Genomic DNA, 16,418 nt, shown 5'->3' on the forward strand with positions numbered 1-16,418 from the left:
CTTTTTTTTTTCTTTATTGCCTGTCTTTGGCTCATGACATTGCACAACAAAAATACACATAACGCTATATACATACGACACTGTCGTGGTCAGCCAGACCCTCGGTTTACGAGGCTATATACCGCTATGCCAGACAGCCACGTTCGTAAGCCTTCGTCAAATCTGGCTTAATGTTAATTTCATGAGGTCTTTCACATAATGATTGTGAGTGTGAAAGAGGAGACAATGTTCGCGTCTGCGCGGGCACGAGGAACCGCTGTAGAATCCTACCCTTTTTTTTTCTTTTTTAATGCGTAAGCATTGTGTGGCTATGTTTGCGGTATCGTGTCATCACGAGCTTGTCCCCGCAATTACGTCCCAATGAATGGGTTTAGGCGTAAAAGAATAGTACCATCCGATAGAGCATCAAAAGATCTCGTATTGGAAATCGAGGGTTTGAGGTGGGTTAATTAGGTAATTAATCAGAGCCAAAACTGTCCAAAATGTGGGCGGTTCCGTATCATCGCGATCTTCTCCGCATGATTACGTCCGAACGAATGGGTTTATTTATGCGAGAAAGAATGGTAGCATCGAATAGAGCATCAAAAAATGTCGTACGGGAAGTCGGGGGGGGGGGGGGGGGGGGTGAGGTTGGTTAATTAGTTTATTAATTAAAGCCAAAAAGTGGCCGAGCTTGACCGAACGAATGGTTTTATGCGAACAAGAATGGTACCATCGGATAGAGCATAATAACTTCTCGTACCGAAAATCAAGGGGTTAAGATTGGTTAATTCATTAATTAATTAGGCTCAAAATCTCCAAAAGTGCGCAGGGCCGGAGCGAAAGTGACGCCAAATTTGAAAACACCGGAAGTGTAGCACCACGTGGCCACAAGTGTGGGCGGAGCCAACGCTTGGCCCCAAATTTGAAAACGAAGCGTGGCGCCAAGTTTGAAAACTCAGATCGGCAAATGATCGAACTTGATTACGTAAGACAATTAATTGTGGTATCGATAAGTGATCGGTAACTGATCGAGAAGTGATCGGCTTCCGGTTTGAAGGTCTCGACTTCCGGTCATGGTCACTATTCTGCAGCAGAATAGTGGAGAAATTATGTTACATACAGCTGTACCTTGTTACTATGGACCCCACGCCACCGAAATTTTTTCGAGTGGTTGGCCCCCCGGAGACGGAGCGATGGGTTCAGGGGGCAGCATATCTTCTGCTGTGGATTGGCACATTCAGACGGGTGATGGGGAGTTGCCGAGAGCGATGTCGCTGTTTCTAGCCGCATGCTTCACTACGGGAACGGCGAAGTGTGTATCCGGAACAAATCGGTGTTTTAGAAGAGTGGATTTGTCACTCCTTGGGCGAGACCATGGCTTGCGGGCCCGTTCTTTAGACGACGGGGCATTTAGTACACAGCCCCTCCACCTGTCTACATCTTGTACTAACATCATCTGAAGATACCATGTCACATGTAGTACATTTGCCCAGCCTGGGCAATCACGATATATATCATTTCACGTTAGATTTATGGCATGCAACATTGTCAAAAGGCTCCAAAACTCTTAGCGACTATAACAAAGCTCATTTTGTGGCCCTTGATCACTTCCTGTGTGTGCGCATTATGCGGGTGATATTGAGAACCGAGGTGCGGAGAGCCTGGAGGGTGTGGGTGGGTTTGCCGTTGTGTTGAACCCAGCGGCCGAGGACTCGGATAAGCGGGAAGATGTGGAAGGTGTCTAGGAAGGTGGTGGGGGGTAGTGGAAGGTGTCTGCTTTATTTCTTTTGTTGGCACTAGGTCGTTCTATCGAGACGGTCACCCCATTCTTTCTGGTAAGGCTCTTTCAGTCCATTCTGGACGCTTGCAAAGTGGCTCGACGATAGATTCGTGCGGGGCTGTCACTGCTGAGTCAATGTTAGTAGTAAACAAAAAATACGCGTAAAGGTGGTAAGTATTGGGCTCCCTCCAACTTTTGTTTATAATATGATGTGGCAACCTTAATTAATTTTCCTCTTATGATGTTGTGCAGGGAAGGTTTTCTGTGAAATAATGAAACGCTGAAGACTGCAATGCTGTCCAGGCGGCCACTCTATCATTCCTTTGGTCATGCATCAAAGATTGTTCAAAGCAACGTACAGCATGTTGTTCTCCTGCAGTTCCAAAATGCACCTACTTCTCTTTTCTCAGAATCTGTGGGTACAATGTTTCAAAGCGCTAATGAAAAAGCCTATTTCGCAGTTGTTTGTGACTCTTTTTCGAATTTCTCCTTTGATCCTCCAAATCATTTCACGAGGTTTTAGGGTTGTTTCTTTCGGTTGCGAACTTAGAGGGAAAAAGTTCGCAGGCTATAAATTCGCAGCAGGAAAGGCGCACCGTACTCTAGGACAGCTAATATAATACTGATGGCCGCACTATAGTCTTGGGCAGCGTCCCTCTGCAGCCAGTTTTCTTTCCTTGGCTTTTCTACACGAGCGACAGCGCTTGGATTTCTTTGAAGCTTTTTATCTATGGCGACCCGCGCAGCCAGCAATAGCCACGTGATGAAGGGGGATGGGACCAGGCATGGAGGAAAAAAAACTGAGGGAGCGGCCGGCGACAACCTTGAAGCCTAGTCTTAACAAGTAAAGATATAGTAAACAAAAAAAGAGAGTTTGTCTCCCCCGTGATCACACCACGTGATAGCGTGCGGTAAAATCTAACCCCGCTGCGCGCGCGCATGCGCAGATTAGCACGGCAGACTGACTGTAGATCAACCTCCTTGCTGTAGACGCCCGCGCCGCGGGTCGCACATACGCGCGCACTAAAACATACCAGAATCAAAACATAAAGGACTGACTCAGAGACCGAAAAACTGAGGGAGAAAAAGGCTTCGTAAACACTCGGCTTGTGAACGCTGGCCGCGTGACGTCACGCTCCCTCCTTAGTTTTTTTTCTTCCATGGGACCAGGATATGCTACGCAGGATGCTGGGACGCCCGCCTCGGCTGGCCGTTGCTGTCAGCGTCACTCGACCGGCCACCACATCGAAGAAAAACAAATTGCAGCTGGTTACCAGCTGTGCTGATAGATGGCGCCAGGGAACCTGCGTTCTAGAGTTCGCGCGCGTTACAAAATAGCGGCGAATGACACCAGACGGATATCAGAACTCCTCAACGGAGAAACTCCTTAGCATGGGAGTCCACAATACCTGTGCGGAGATCACCAGGGCAGTAAGAGAAGCGCAAATTTGGAGGCTTAGCTCCTCAATAGCAGGCAGGCAGATCCTCAATGACCTAGGGGAGAGCGAGAGGAAGCCCCCGTATACTGCAGAGCTAATTCCCTCAGACATACGGAAGCATCTCAAAATGGCCAGCATGCCTAAGAACATGCACCCGGAGCATGATAAAGAAAGTAGAAGACAAAGAACTCGAACAATAATGAACAATCTTGCCCGGGACCCGCCTGGTAACAGCCTTCTGCGACGCAGCCTGTGGGTCCGATGGCGCCTCCGTCATGGCCGTCGTTGATGGGAATGGGGAGAAAGTGACTGCAGCGTCGATTAATACTAGGAGTGCATTAGTGGCACAGGAGGCTGCTATTGCCCTTGCGTGCGTCAGTACCAAAGCCAAGATAATCTTGTCTGACAGTAAGGCAGCTGTTCACAACATCTGTAAGGGGGTGGTCTCCAGTCAAGCCACTAAATTACTAAGAAGATACCCGTCAAGCAGAGAGGTCTCCCTCATATGGGTTCCTGCTCATGAGGGCATACCGGGGAATGAGGCTGCTCCCAGCCTCGCTCGAGAATTATACATCCGAGCTGCTCTGGCAGTGCCCCGGAGTGGGAATAAAGACCCTCTCATAACGTATAAAGAAATAACTGAAACACCAAGACTAGATAGGGGAACACTCTCACTTCCGGATAGGTCACTCACTCCAAAGGAGTGCAGGGCCTGGAGGAGGCTTCAGGTCAACAGATTCCCTACTTTATACTACACGATGAAGACACTGGGGAGCCTGAGCTCTGCAGTAGCTGCCACAAAATGACTTCGCAAAGTCACGTAATTTGGGAGTGTCAGGATTCTGCTGGGGCTTAATCACAAATCATCCCAGACCTTGCCACCTGGGAAGTGCTGATCCGAAGCCACGACCCGGATCAGCAAAGACTCATCATCCGTCAGGCGGAGACAGCTTACCACAAGACTCTCTCCGCGGTCTCCGATGCTGAGAGCCGGCTGGGAGGCGCCCCCTCCTAACTGCTGCGCCCCGACCGCGAGGCCCAATGATGACGGAAATAAAGTTCATTCATTCATTCATTCATTCATTCATTCATTCATTCATTCATTCATTCACGGATATCAGACTCGTGACTACTGATTTGAAAAGTAAATGTGGGAACCAGAGGCAATAATACGGGGTTTAGCTCAGTACAAGGTGCGACAGGCTGCAGTCAAGAAGTACCAAACAGCCAGGTCACCTCAGCACTAGCTGCATCGTCCTCGTTGTCGTCAACAGCCCCGCGACAGAACAACGTCCTCTTCGCCTCGCGACCATGGACCGCAGCACTACTCCCTCCGCCCCGCGGAACAAGCACGGTCCCTGTGCGTCCTAAGGGAGTGGGTTCGAACGGTAGGGCTCAAGACGGGCGACATATACGAGCTGTGTGCATGGGGCCGCGGGAGGAGACCTGAGGTGCAGGGCCGTGATTTCGTGGGTCACATTGCCAGTTGCCTCAAGACGCCGTAAGGACCGACGTGACGAGGCAGTAGCTTTGCCCACAAGCCCGCACGGCGCGCACTGAGCCAGAAGAGTACGAGGAAGCCGGGAGGGTAATAAGCGCAACAGTGATAACAGTCGCAACGACGTTTTGGGCGGTCAGAGAAGCGTCGATACGATCCGGGGTGATTTGGCGGACGGCATCAGCACGGGCAATGGCGCCACAAGCGTAACTGCAGAAGGGTCATGACATGAGGTAGCAAGCTTTTAAAGGGTAGCAACGGGTCGCGGCCTAAGAGTAGGTAGAAAGGGAGTATCCGCTGGTATCGTTGCCTGTAGGCCAACGTAACGAAAGGTAAACTGACGTCCCAGTCACGATGGTGGCCTGAGCCATACATAGACAGCATGGCCGTCAGGGTGCGGTTAAGGAGCTCAGTAAGGCCGTTTGTTTGGGGATGGTAGTCCGTCGTGAACTTGTGACGGGTGGTGCATGAGCGCAGTACGTCGTGGACCAGTTTTAGAAAGAAAGCAGTGGCTGCGTTTGGTAAGCAGTTGACGAGGAGCGCCATCAAGTAGGACGAAGTCATGGAGAAGAAAGTCCGCGACATCGGAGGCCCAGCTGGTAGGGATAGCGCGCGTGATAGCCTACCGTGTAGTGTAATCGCTTGCAACGGCAATCTACTTGTTTCTGGAAGTTGATGTGGGGAAAGGCCCGAGCAGGTCGAGACCAACAAGGCAGTATGGATCAGTCGAAATGTCGATGGGCTGAAGCTGGCCAATAAGCGGAAGCGGGGCCGTTTTCCGGCGCTGACATTGATCGCAAGCAGCAACGTAGCCGCGGACAGAGCGCTAAAGGCCAGGCCAGAAGAACCGTCTTCGCACGCTGTCCTACGTGCGTGACACGCTGAGGTGCTCTGCAGTAGGAGCGTCATGAAGTTGGGCAAGTACCGCGGAGCGGAGATGAGACGGCGGGACGGCGAGCAAGAGGTCGGCGCCATGTGGGTGCATATTGCGTCGGTACAGAGTATCGTGATGCAGCACGACCAGGTTCAGAGTTGGATCTGAATGGTCGCTGCGAAGGCGATCGATGATGGGGCGCAGAATAGGATCACGGCGTGGCTCGTCTCTGGTGTGTAGAATGTCCGATACAGACAAAAGGCAATCGTTGGTATTGCGGTTGTGGAAATCGGGGGATCAACGGGATGATGGGACGAATAGTCAGCGTCTTCATGTGATAGGCCGAATTTGTAGACGACAGTGAACGTGTATTCTTGCAAGCGCAACTCCCATCGACCCAGACGGCCTGTAGGGTCTTTAAGAGAAGTCTTTTAACACAAGGCAAGTTGGGTCGTAACTACGCAGAAGGTTCTTCCAAACAAATAAGGGCGGAATTTCGGTAACCCCAAGCAAGTGCAAGACACTCCCGCTCTGTAGTGGTATAGTTACGTTCGGAAGGAGAGAGCAGGCGGCGTGCGTAGGCAATCACACGAAAGTGCACGTGTTGGCGCTGCGCAAGGATGGCGCCAATACCATGGCGTCTGTGCGAAGCTCTGTTGGCGCAGATGGGTTGAAATGCACTCTTAAAAAAAAGTTAGTAAAAAGTTAGTGACTGCAGCAGTTACTAACTCTGATTTCGTTTTACTACTTTTTCCTGACTACTTACTACCCTCTTCAAAGTATAGTTAGTAAAAGTAGCCCTTGCTACCTATTTACTAACTGTGGTCGCCAATTACTACCTAGTTAGTAACCGTTCCTTTTACCCCAAAATAAAGTAAAAATAATGTCAAAGAATGTAACTGACGCAGACTGTCATGCCAATAAATTGGTTTTGTAATTGAACGTTTTTGCAGGGGTGTGCGGTTAGGTAGATTAAGCTGTTTCTACAATATCAACTTCATAATTAAAGCTGGTATCTTAGCTCAACCGGTACGAGCAACTAGCCCGTAAATGCGAGCCTGATGTACGGAGTATATAAGCCTGAGAAAGATTTCCCTACGCGTGCACGCGCAGTGTGACTCTTCCTGATTTGTGCTTTGTGATTTTGTGATCCTTTGGGATTTGTGCTAAGGTTGTTGATGCCAGCATCTTGCATAATTTCTGCATGTAATGCGCGGTAAGCTTAAACCTGTGTGCGTGATTTACTGCCAGCACGCTCTGATAGCTCTGTCTGGATTCCGGAATTAGTCAAATTGACGGTGAAACTTTTTTATTTTTCGACTACGCACAAATTTGACGAGCCACGCCAGTACACCTTACGAAGAACCTAGCAGCATACGCGAGTTACTATTCATTTTCTTCGTAAATACTACTAGCTTCCCGTTACTAACTGCGGGTAGCAGCCGTTACTAACTCAATGGGTTAGTAACTGTTACTAACCTCCCCGTTACTAACTGCAGTTACTAACAGGGTAGTAACATATGTGACAACAAGTTACTACCCCAAAGTTAGTAAGTACTACTACCTTTTTTCTAAGTGTGTGGGCCAGCACAAGTGGAGCAGTGAGAGCCGCAACAAGTGCCGTCAAGGCGCGAGTTTGGTCAAGGCCCCATGAGAAAGGTACATTCTTCTTCAGGAGGGTGGTAATGGGACGGGCCGTGTCGGCGAAGTTCGGGATGAAATGGCGGAAATACGAGCACAGGGTGGTCGAACGGGCTAGTTGGTACTTCATATTAGGAAAAAACAGCGCATCCTTAAGACACGGACTGAGCGAAATTCCAGGACGACACAGCGCTCTGTCGTCCTATCTTGCTTAAGGGTGCGCTGTTGCGCCCTCTAGGTGGTCCCGTAGCGCTCGCCACCCGTTTCGTGACTGAGCGCTGCCAGCTGTCTTGGCGGTAGCGACGACTCCGAGTCAGGCATTGATGAGATGAAGAAAAGAACGTTTTATGCACTATATACAGGGCGCAATATAGTACAACATCAGCACGGGGGCCGAGAGCTAAACAACGCGACTGTTCTCGCACAGCGACGACCGGCGAGACACCAACGCGTCACACCATCCGACTCCACTCGTGAGCAGCACTCGACTCACGGTGGGTCGGTCTCTTTCCAAGCTGCTGCTTTCCAAGCCCGAGAAAAGGTTGTCACTCAAATGGTCCAATCGAAAGGCAACACTCGGTAGTCCGAGAGGTCCAACTAGCGACCGCGCCGGCCACCCGCTTCAAATTTTGCCGCGCGCGGTGACATCCGGGGGAAAGGGAAGGTGGCTGCTGGCTGTCTCGCAGCTTGCGGCATGTTTGGGCACGTTGATCGTCGATGCTTCTCCTTATGACGCTGTTACCTTGCGGCGCAGCACTGGAGCTTGTCAAACAGGCGTTCGCAGGATAAATTTTGCGTCCTGCAGAATTGGAATCCGGGCGGGTTGCGCGGCATAACAGCGCTGTTTGTTTTTTTGTTTTTCAAATATTAGCAGAGCCCGAGGAAACTGCACACATCGCTTGAGGAACGGGGGGGAACTCGCGCACGACATGAACCTTGTCGCGGTTGGGCTTCACACCAGAAGCTTAAACCAAGTGGCCGACAACCTGGATTTGACGCTGGCCGAAGCTGCACTTCTTGGAGTTCCGAAGGAGACCAGCGCGACGGAAGACGGCAAGTATAGTAGCAAGACATCGTAAGTGGCTTTCGAACATGGGAGAGAAAACGACAACGTCATCTAGGTAGCACAAGCACGTCGTCCATTCGAAGCCACGTAGAAGCGAGTCCATTATGCGCTCGAAGCGTTGCAGAGGACGCAAGGCATAACTTTGAATTGGTACAGGCCATGGGGGGTGATAAAGGGTGATCGTGTCTTCTCACGATCCCGTTCATCAACAGCAATTTGCCAGTAGCCTGAACGGAGATCAATTAAGAAAAATAGCTGGCACCATGTAGACAGTCGAGAGCGTCATCAATTGTCGGAAGAGGATAGAGCGGAAGAAGAGTTCTCGGAAGAGCTGCGATCGATGCGCAAACTTAAAAACAAAAAGAAAGATTTTTCGACGCATGAGAAGAATGGACTATTACCTTCAATATTTTCATAACAGTGCCATAAAGTATTCGACAGTTGCCTCGCAATTAAAATGTATGTCCATCAATACTGGACCTTTAAGAATAGGGAAGCTACAGCTGCATCGCCAGGTTCTTGGACATACAGATCCCGGTTTACAGACGTTGCTGATTTACGAGCAGCTTAAATCCGTGCGCACACAGAGAACTAATCACTGCAAGGTCTCAATCGTGTCGTCTCCTTCACAGCGGTACACTGCTCTTTTCCTCGCAGGAACTCAGACGCTGGTATAAAGTTTGTTCCGGACGTCAATAATATTTAAGTGTGTTCATTGTGCATCACTCTTTATCAATTGCTGTCTTGTATTAGCTCGTCCAGAGAACCTCGCTCTGTTCATCTGAAAACAATTTGATTTCTTTTAGAAAACATTTTTGCGATATACGTATTTTATTTTGTGTTTTGTGTGAAATCGAAGTTTGGCTTTAGCGATAGAACACTGACTCCTAATCGTAGAGGGGCCACTCGAAAAAAAATACCTATGAAAAGGTATAATAAAAGCAACAACAGGTATCGCCTCCCCAGCCCCAATGTCCGAAGTACAAGCGCGATGACGAAAACACCTGCAACCATGGATAACTAATGCTGACAAACGTTCTTGAGGGTTATGCGTCTGAGTATTAAGTTCAGTCTTGTTGAAAAACTGCTTGTGCATTTTATCGCGAAACGAAAACTCAAATTAGACAATTGCATTAGAAACCAGAGAAAGCCTATTGTTGGCGGCGCCATATTCGGCCAGTTTCATTTCGGTATGTTTCGGCGCTTCGCGGTGGAACAAGCTAGGTGTGCCTGCGTGGATTGGTTTTTGACGCGCCTCCATTTACAGGCGCGGAGCAGCAGAGAAAATCCAAGTGCCCCTCTAAAAGCTCCTCGGACGCAGTTCATCCCTCGGCAAGGGCCTGTAACGCTTTTTAAGGCGAAAGCCTTTAATGGCTCATACTCGCGGTCATGACTCTGTCCGTCCATCCTTCCGTCCGCTATATTTGAAGTGAAATAAGTAGACATTACTAGTCACAAGTCAAGACTAACTAGTCATTGACCATTAATCAATTAATTAGCCATGGCTAACTAGTCATTAACCAATCATGACTAGTTAGTCACCAACTAATTAGTCATGACTAACTAGTCATTAACCAATCATGATTAGTTATTCATTAACCAGTCATGACTAGTTAGTCATTAACCAACATGACTAGTTAGTCATCACTAGTCATGGGTCATTCTCCCCATAGCCGCCTGGTGTGTGTCTACGGCCGTCGTCTCGTTAGCAGCCAAAGCTGCGTGGAAAGGCTTTCGCCTCGCGCACTTTACATCGTCAAAGTGGCCCCTCAATTTTTTTGTTGTTTTTGTTGGCTTTCGTCGCAGTTTAGCCTACGGTACAGCACAGTGCGCTACTTCGTGCATCAGTGTGCGCCGCTCATAGCTAATGTACAGGGACGCACTGAGTCGTCGGTTCTCCTTTTTACAGACAGCAATTGTGCGTCGTAATAGCAACGAATATGGAGGCCGCAGCAACAGAAACGGGTGGGCATTGTTGCGTCGCAGGTTTTCCTAACTGCCTCGCCGATTCACAGAAAGGCAGTCGCATTATCGATAGGATGGTGTATCCCAGAGTGCGGCCAGATAAACCGCAGCTCACCGCTTGGATGAATGCTATGCCGCTACGAAAAGCGAAAGCTTGTGTATTACTGCATGCGCAAGTGTGTTCTCTGCAATTTCGTCCTGAAGACTACTTGCTCAACACATTCTTGTCTAAGTGTTTTGGAATTCCGTGGAAGCTCCGCAAACTGTCCCGTTACGTGGTTCCATTTATGCTATGCATGTGCACAGCTGCTCTGGACATGGAGCGCGACGAGAGTGATCTACTTATATTCCTTGAACACTATAGTGCCCTAGAGTAAAATAACGAGCTCCAGAACACCACCACTTAGATGATGCGAGTTATCGGATAGGTTCTCTCTGCTATGCATCCACCTCAATCATAGATTTTTTTTTTTTCCAATGCGCGCTCTGCATGGTATCAGTGTGCCAGAAATAAGACTCCTCTTTGTGGTCCCCACCGTCCTCCGTGAGAAGTGCAGGTAGCAGGCTTAGAATGTTTCAGGCCACAATTACGATCTGACTGTCTTATGAGCGAAATCAGCTGCTGTCAGTAAGCTAAGTTCGTGTCGAGCCGTTAAATGCGTGCGATGATTTGATATGATTGCCACAAATGAAGGCTGTACCTCACATCTGTAAGAGGTAGTTGCTGCGAGATTTGAAACGCTGCTTTCGCGCGCACTTTGAGGCGGCTTTTCAGAGACAGCAGAGGAAAACACCTGTGGCTAGCTGTTGTTGCACGGGAGTAGGCACTAACAAACACGCCGCTTGGCGTGTTCACTTTGCGGGCGCTCGACTGCATAGCCAGTGTTACGAGCACAGTGATTACAGAACTTAAAAATTTCAGTACAAAGCAGTCTCCACGTATCGGTTTTGACGGCGGCTGGGAAATTAAAGCTGCCGCACCGGCTGTCGGCGCTCAGACTTTTATGGTAACCAGCAAGTCCGGCCGCCTCAGCACTCAAACATCGCACGCTCTCTGGCGCCGAGGTGGCTAATGCGGAGGCCGGAGTTCTTCGCTAGTTGTTGGGATCGGGATCGCCAGCGCAACCGGTCCTTGGACTGGTGCCCTATTCTTGGGAGTAATAAAAGAGATCACCACCCCTACCGATATCCATAGGGAGGCCGGTGCAGACGAATCGAGGGCTGATGAAGATTTCTGCAACGCCTGGCTGACGATAGCTTTCATGTCGTCTGTTGCCAAGACCTACCGCTCGTCGCCACCAATCGCATAGTCCGAGTTTTTTTTTTTTTTTCGGAGAATACGTGACCAGGCAGTCCCGAGTTTGAATCAGAGGGGCGAGCAAATATTTTTCAACTTCAAATCTAAATATCTCAGCAATAAACGGGTATTTCGCTTGCGTACAAGCAACAACAAATCCACAAAATGCCGAACTATGAGATTTTGCTGACAAAAGTTTCAAAGAAGTGTCCTTGCTTCACCCTGGAGCTTCTCAAAAAACTAACCCGGTTGGACGGAATCTGCGAGCAAGTTGCGTCCTGCATTGTTTTTCTGCAGTGTCTCGCCATCCAGTTGACGGACAGCTGCTCAAGGATGAGGACTGCCTCGTGATAGCTGACATCCAGCAGCTGGGAGAGGCGAACCTTCACGAAGGCGCCAGGCACTACATCTGCAACGGTGCAGAGGGAGAGCAGACACTCCAAGGAAATGTAAAGGCCGTCATTATAGGTGAGGATCCTCTTTTTTACCGCGATAACTGCACTGAACACCTTGTGTGCGGTAAGCTTGGTAGGCTTCGTTGTCATCAAACAATAAGACCAAGATTAAAACTTCCGCGCTGACCTGGTGGCCGAACAGGATTTATCCCGGGGAAGGGGCCACTAAACCGATAGGTGATGTTACTAGTAAATGTGAGACGCCTTTTGGAATCACTTCGTCGTACCGATGGAAATCTTGGAAGTTGTCTAAATGGAAGCCGAGTGTGCATTTGTCACCGTCAGCTGCACGTACAGTAGGCACTTTTAGTATAGCGTACGTAGGCGTACGCAAAGGAATAGCGCACGCTAAAAATAGCGTGATGAGCAGTGCGCATGCGCTAAACGCTAGCCAAGACCGGGCTTTCGCGAACGCTAGGTTAGCGTATACGTTAGCGTGCCTGGCCCATACTTACGCTACGAGATCAGCGTTTGCCAGATGGCAACGCCTTGGTCGCCCACTTCAGAGCGAATTCACCGTTGGTACTTTGTTTTTATGCGAAGCATACTACTTTAGCTACCACTTCAGCCCTTCACCGTGGTTATGCGCCTCCAAATCACGTGATGCATGACGTCACACCACGTGACACGATGAAGTCACGACAATAGAGAAACGGGGGCCCACCTCGCGCCGTCGTTGTGGTTGTGCGCCTCCAAATCACGTGATACATGACGTCACACCACGTGACACGATGACGTCACGACAGTGGAGAAAGGGGGGCCCACCTCGCGCCGTCGCTGTGGTTGTGCGCCTCCAAATCACGTGATACATGACGTCACACCACGTGACACGATGACGTCACGACAGTGGAGAAACGGGGGCCCACCTCGCGCCGTCGCTGTGGTTGTGCGCCTCCAAATTACGCGACACGATGATGCTTCGCATTCTCCAGGCTTAAACAAGTTAAGCCTCAGCCTTTTTTAGCGTGTTCTTGCCTATAAATGCCGCATGGGGCTTTCTCTTTGCCTCACCTCACCTACAGCCCAAAGAATTGGTAATGAATTTACTCCATTTTTCATTTTAAGGCGAAAGCCTTTAATGCCTCATCGTTGTCGACAGAAGGTTGTCAGCAGAGGTGCCACGCTTTTCGGTTCGTCGAAATTTTGGAGGAAGAAAAATTTAGAGGAGAGGCCGTCACGTGACATTTTGTGAAGCCGGAAACAATCTCGGCGCCATCTTACTCCGGCGGGCTCTTCTGTTTACATTTCGCCGCCGCGCCGATTGCGCGCGCGTTTCAAAGCCAACGAAGGAGCGTGCTACCGCATGGGCACAGGCCCCAGCGCGGGTGGTGCTCGGCTGCTTGCCGGTTTAGGGTGCCCTATGCCGGTGTTCGTCAGCGGAAAAGGTAATAAAGCGGAAATACCCGTGTGAGACAGGCGGCTACTTCCAGTTACTGCTTCGTACTGCGCCGTCTCCGTGCCAGTCTCCAACTGCTCGGCCCTGGTCACAATTAGTAGCAGCCGAGAAAAATACTTATCTCAGCTCTTGCAAGCGCGGGAAGTGACCTTCGCTATCAATTACTGCGGTGGCCCATCTTGACATGCTGTACCGTCGCCACTTTTGACTACGTTGTTTTCTGACGGTGGATATTATAAGCCTCCCTGGCAGTGGCGTAGCCAGAAATTTTGTTCGAGGGGGGGGGGGGGGGGGGGGGCTCGCAGCGCAGCCTCCTCATAGAATTTGTGGAGGGATCAAACGCAAGAATAATAACTGCATTGTCATTGAGAATGCCGTTGTGCATTAGATAAAGCTACTCACTGTCTAGACAAGTGAAATATAGATTCTTTAAAATAAAAGAATGTAACTTCGTACGTCTTAAAAATCGTGTTAACTGATACCAATGCTTCCATGTTTTTGCCTATTTACTAAGTAAACAAAATATCACACGGAGTCTAGAACTATATCAATCCGAAACTAGCAAAGCAGTGCATGCCACTGATATGAAAAACGTAAAGGCCATGAAATGAGCATGTAGAGGACAAATATTTTAAGGAATCTTAGTCGTTCAAGAATCTTACATTTTTTACATATGCAACGGCCAGCGAAAAATCTCAATGACGCTCTCCTTCGTTTCAGTGTACTGCAGTCATCGGTCATGTATTGCAAGTAGTTGCACCGAAATTTTAGTCGCAACAGTGAGCACATGAACAAACGAGGAATTCTGCAAAACATGCATTAGAAGTGCTAAGATAAAATGGAGTATTAGAAATGTGAAGATACAACATGACAACTTGAAATTTTGAATAAAACCACCTTGGCACAAATAATTTCACAAGGACAAAAAAGATTAGGAAATTGTGAAGTTATTTGCGCCAAGGTGGTTTCATTCCCAATTTCAAGATGCTAAACCAACTAGCCCGGCAACATGCCTTACTGAACAACTTGACAAAGGACAAAAAAGTGTCGCTGGAAACAAAGTCACTGTATGTATGCACAAAATCTGGCAACAAGATATTTAAATACACATAAATTTTATAAGAGCTTTGGGCAAGGTTCTAAAACTTAAGAGATTTCACATACCGATCGCCTGAAAGCACTTAAATTTCTTTTTTTTTATGCGGTGTGTCTTGGATCTCATAGTGTGTTTCATGAAGCTTCCGAACAAATTATCCCACCTTAATACAGTGTAAAGTACCGCCTTTAAACTTATACTTCTTGAAATGTTTTAGTATATGGCTACCCTGGAAGCCTTACAAGTTCAGCTTGCTGGCACGAGGCTTATATTTGAATGATACTCTGCAACACTTTCTATTTGAGAGCATAATGATTTTTGAGTGGACAGCTGTCAAATGTGCTCATGAGGTTGTAACAAAAATCCTTCTTTGCCAGAATGAGTTTAGAGGTTCATGCATGAGATCCCTGAGCAAGGTTATTGATATTGTGTTGTTTCAAAAGAAAACATTCGACAGAAGTCTGTCTGGTTGGGAAATTTAATGTTAGGAGAAGGTAAGTGACGCCAACCAAGTAAAATACAGGAAAAGCACGACGTTTCGGGACCGGCTCGGCCCCTTCTTCACGGTGTGACTACGGGCGAGCGCAGCTTGGCTTTTTAAGCCCCTGTGTGGAGGACCTGCGGGTCAATGGCCGCAGCCCATGGACGTAGGATGAGGGGAGAGTCCCCAGGGAACGATTAACATTCTCTCGTGTTTGCTGTATGTGCCACGACTCGAGAAGAAGCCTCCTGCGTGGGTTAGCTTCCGTTTCCAATACAATGGTGCTGTCGAAGTCAATTGGGTGGTCACACCCTTCACAGTGTTCGGCCACGGCGCTGCGTTGACGATTCATGTGACGGACGTCCGCTTTGTGTTGGTTCATCCTTTCCGCGAAGTTCTTCGTTTCCCCTATGTACGACGCCGGGCAGACGGAACACGGAATTTTGTACACGACGCCCTGGGCCTTTTCTCTGGGCTGCCGGTTTTTTGGGCGGGGGAGAAGGCGACCGATAGTGCTGGTCGGTTTGTGCGTTGTCAGCACCCCTTCTTTTCCGAGAATGCGACCGAGCGTCTCGCTCACGCCTCTCACGTAGGGGATGCAAACACGTTTCCGCTTCTGGCATGCGTCTGAGGAAATAATAGACCGGATTTTGTTTTGCCTTTCTTGTTTCCTGATAATGCGCCGGATGAATGAGCTTGGGTAGCCGTTCTTTTGGAGGTCAGAAACGACTCGGTTCTTCTCCTTCCTTTTATCTTCACTTGAGGAACATATGGAGTCGGCTCTCTTCAGTAATGACGTCACGACAGATGCTTTGTGCGGGATGGGATGGTTCGAATCGAAATGTAGGTACCGTCCTGTGTGGGTTGGCTTCCTGTGCACCGAGGACTGCAGGCCTTTGTCGTGCCTTGTAAGTAGGACATCCAGAAAAGGCAGGCTGCCCTGCTGTTCATGTTCAACAGTAAATTGTATGGCCGGTTCAACTGAATTTAGATGACTCTGGAGGTTTTCTATCTCTGAGGTTTTCACCACACAAAAGCAGTCGTCTACATAACGGAGGAATAACTTTGGCTTGGGATTAAAGGAGGAGAGGGCCCGGCTTTCGACGTCTTCCATGGTTAGGTTAGCCACTGTGACTGAAATTGATGCCCCCATAGCAGTTCCGGAACTGCTATGGGGGCATCAATTTCAGTCACAGTGGCTAACCTAACCATGGAAGACGTCGAAAGCCGGGCCCTCTCCTCCTTTAATCCCAAGCCAAAGTTATTCCTCCGTTATGTAGACGACTGCTTTTGTGTGGTGAAAACCTCAGAGATAGAAAACCTCCAGAGTCATCTAAATTCAGTTGAACCGGCCATACAATTTACTGTTGAACATGAACAGCAGGGCAGCCTGCCTTTTCTGGATGTCCTACTTACAAGGCACGACAAAGGCCTGCAGTCCTCGGTGC

This window comes from Amblyomma mixtum, chromosome 4 (assembly GCF_055824585.1).
Source record: "Amblyomma mixtum isolate Tamu chromosome 4, ASM5582458v1, whole genome shotgun sequence".
Classification (NCBI taxonomy): Eukaryota; Metazoa; Arthropoda; class Arachnida; order Ixodida; family Ixodidae; genus Amblyomma; species Amblyomma mixtum.